The sequence below is a fragment of the Lissotriton vulgaris genome, chromosome 12, assembly GCF_964263255.1.
Source record: "Lissotriton vulgaris chromosome 12, aLisVul1.2, whole genome shotgun sequence".
NCBI lineage: Eukaryota > Metazoa > Chordata > Amphibia > Caudata > Salamandridae > Lissotriton > Lissotriton vulgaris.
Window position 1 is genome coordinate 26,370,573 of NC_141700.1, and position 3,960 is coordinate 26,374,532.

A 3,960-nucleotide genomic window follows, 5' to 3' on the forward strand; every position below is an offset into this window, starting at 1 on the left:
TTGCTTTTTTTTCAATTGTAGCTTTTAGCATTTTTTTTTACTTTTCGGACAGTTTGTTTTTAAAGCTGAACATGCCAGATTCTCAAACATGACATTGTGCGAGTGCGGATTTTTCTGTGCTGGTTTTGGTCACTTGGTGGATTAATTAATCCACTCTTGGGATCTTTTTGGTCACAGGTTCAATCCTTGCAGGACCCACTCCGCCTTTCATCCTTATTTGGTCAATAGCATGAGTACCACTGCATTGTGTGGGAATAACACTTATTTATTTGTTAACAGTCCCCAAAAGACACCACAATGAGTTAATAAGCTCTGTGCTTTTATGCGAACATGAGAGTAAATGACGGCCGCTTTCAGCTACGAATATTCCCACATATCGATGGCCGGGGCTCTAATCCAGGTACAATGTTACAGCAAGTTAGAGCAGGGGGCAACACAAGTTGTGATGCAACGCAATACGGATCTCCAGGCCTGGTGTATCAAAGGTTTTTCCATTCAATGTCAATGATGGAAAAAGATTTGCTACATAAAGCCTCAGTGCTGTACCGCAAAATGTTTTTGGGTGTGTTCACTGGCAGACTCGCATGCACAAAGCCATACGGCTTTCAACACTTCGAGGGGCTATTGGGCGCTATATGAATGCTATTTCGGTACGTCTGCCGGCGAGTGCGGCGACATGAGTCTGTCACTTTGACTGAGGCGAGAAGCCCCACTCCGCCTTTAATTTGGGTCAGAGAGAGGCCCCTTGGAGGCGTGCCTTGTACCGTTGCCAAACTTGCATACTGACCAGTTTCAAATGGTTTCTACTGCAGAAATTTGCAGCATCTTGTATGTTATATACATTTATATGCCCTTTTATAAGCCCTCCCCTCACTAGGCAAGGTCGTGGACCGGATGTTACACTCCATCTCCAAGGCAACACGGAAGTCGACAAGATTGGGCCTGAACCCGTCAGCCTTCAGAACACCAGGGGACAAAGACCTGTGCTCCGTGTCCACCCAGAGTTGTTCACACAAGCAAGCATGAGAAAGGGTACTTAAGGCACGGTCTGTTACTAGAGTGGTTTGGTATTACATAAAGTGGTAAAGCCACTATAGCTCTATGCTCACATCTTTGGCAGTGGTTGTGATTTTACACTGAAACTTTAATGGAATGTGCTGTTTTAGGGCAAAGAGGTAACAACAGTATTTGTTGAAGTCTGCAATATACCCACATATACTTCCAACACAACCAAAACAATACAACACAACCACAACAAAAAGCATATTGCAATTCATTGTCCTTCGTAAATGCTGACTTCTGATTTGTTAATAGGCTTGTTAGTCCCCCCTTAGGGCTGCCCTATCTTCATTTGTAACCTCCCATGAGGACTGGCCCCTTTACTTCTGTTGTTACGCCGCAAGTCTTTTTTAGTTTGTAAGCGCTATTTTCCTTAGATAGTTTCTCCTAATGCAGGCACAACATGCTTCCCGGGAAAATTGCGTCCGCTTCTTTGAATAGAAAACATATAAATTAAAGGCATTGTCATATACAATGCCAATAGCTGAAACTCTCGCTAATGCTAGACCTATTGCATTGCAAAAGCTTTTTAGTAGAAGTTAAGAAGACAGCCTAAACATTCATGTAAATGTTCTTATTTTCAGGAAACGGTTAATATAATTTTAGTTTATTTATTTTTAAATCTTCATACTTCGTCCAGCTGATAACCTTAACTTTGGAACCGACCTCACTCCAGCTGGAAAGGCTGCTACTGAAATGAGTTTTTCAGCTGTTTAGAGCACGTCTGTTCATGGTGTGTTCTCTGACGCCCTCCATTGGCAGGACGTGGAACTGCACTGGCTCTAATGACCTGAATAAACGGTGGGGATGCTTTAAAAGGGCAAGTATTTCAGCCTAGCTCATGGGGTCCGTTCCTGCTCATCAGACATCAAAACATTAAAGGCGGTTCAGTGTGGAAAAACATTTGTATTCCTATGGAGAACCCCTACCCCTCCGTCCCCTCAGCTCCAGTGAGAGGCCTTGGAAATGTGTGCAGTGACAGGGGGTACATCCAAGATTCAGTATTCGTGGAGGGTTCACTCTTAGTCGACTGGAGAGACATCCACACTCCCAGGACGAGGACCCGTCGGTCCGTGATGAGACTTCCACTCTCAGACCCACCTCTAGGACGCCACTGGCGAATACACCCACTCGCCGGCTCCTACGGTGACTTGGGACCTGAGGGCCCCACTCCCAGGCCCCTAGAGAGGCTCAGCAACTAGGAGAGACCACTCCCAGGCCCCTAGGGAGGCTCAGCAACTAGGAGAGACCACTCCCAGGCCCCTAGGGAGGCTCAGCAACTAGGAGAAACCACTCCCAGGCCCCTAGGGAGGCTCAGCAACTAGGAGAGACTACTCCCAGGCCCCTACAGTGACTCCCACTCTCGGGACCTCATGAGGACGCAGGCACCGACGAGACTTCCAGGTTCTTAGGCAGACTTGAACCTGAGGTCCCGTGGCAGAGGCCTCTAGAGTGACTCCTCGCCAGGCGAAGGCCCACTCCCATGCGCCAGGTAAGGCCCAAGAATTGAGGACACCCCACTCACAGCCTCCTAGTAAGACTAAGAACCTGAGGAGTGCCCCACTCCCAGGCCCCTGGGGAGAGTCAGACCCTGACTCCCAGGCTTCTAGGGGGGCTCGTGCCTTGAAGGGTTGGAACCTGAGGAGTGCCCCACTCCCAGAGTCAGACCCTGACTCCCAGGCTTCTAGGGGGGCTCGTGCCTTGAAGGGTTGGAACCTGGGGAGGGCCCCACTCCCAGCCCCCAGGGGAGGGTCAGACCCTGACTCCCAGGCTTCTAGGGGGGCTCGTGCCTTGAAGGGTTGGAACCTGAGGAGGGCCCCACTCCCAGCCCCCAGGGGAGAGTCAGACCCCGACTCCCAGGCTTCTAGGGGGGCTCGTGCCTTGAAGGCTTGGAACCTGAGAAGGGCCCCACTCCCAGGCTTCTAGGGGGGCTCGTGCCTTGAAGGGTTGGAACCTGAGAAGGGCCCCAATCCATGGCTTCTAGGGGGGCTCGTGCCTTGAAGGCTTGGAACCTGAGAAGGGCCCCACTCCCTGGCTTCTAGGGGGGCTCGAGCCTTGCAGGCTTGGAACGTGAGGAGGGCCCCACTCCCAGGCTTCTAGAGGGGCTCGTGCCTTGAAGGCTTGGAACCTGAGAAGGGCCCCACTCCCTGGCTTCTAGGGGGGCTCGAGCCTTGCAGGCTTGGAACCTGAGAAGGGCCCCAATCCATGGCTTCTAGGGGGTCTCGTGCATTGAAGACTTGGAACCTGGGAAGGGCCCCACTCCCAGGCTTCTAGGGGGGCTCGTGCCTTGAAGGGTTGGAACCTGGGAAGGGCCCCACTCCCTGGCTTCTAGGGGGTCTCGTGCATTGAAGGGTTGGAACCTGGGAAGGGCCCCAGTCCATGGCTTCTAGGGGGGCTCGAGCCTTGCAGGCTTGGAACCTGGGAAGGGCCCCACTCCCAGGCTTCTAGGGGGTCTCGTGCATTGCAGGCTTGGAACCTGAGAAGGGCCCCACTCCATGGCTTCTAGGGGGTCTCGTGCATTGAAGACTTGGAACCTGGGAAGGGCCCCAGTCCATGGCTTCTAGGGGGGCTCGTGCCTTGAAGGGTTGGAACCTGGGAAGGGCCCCACTCCCTGGCTTCTAGGGGGTCTCGTGCATTGAAGGGTTGGAACCTGGGAAGGGCCCCAGTCCATGGCTTCTAGGGGGTCTCGTGCATTGAAGGGTTGGAACCTGAGAAGGGCCCCAATCCATGGCTTCTAGGGGGTCTCGTGCATTGAAGACTTGGAACCTGGGAAGGGCCCCACTCCCAGGCTTCTAGGGGGGCTCGTGCATTGAAGACTTGGAACCTGGGAAGGGCCCCACTCCATGGCTTCTAGGGGGACTCGTGCCTTGAAGGGTGGGAACCTGAGAAGGGCCCCAATCC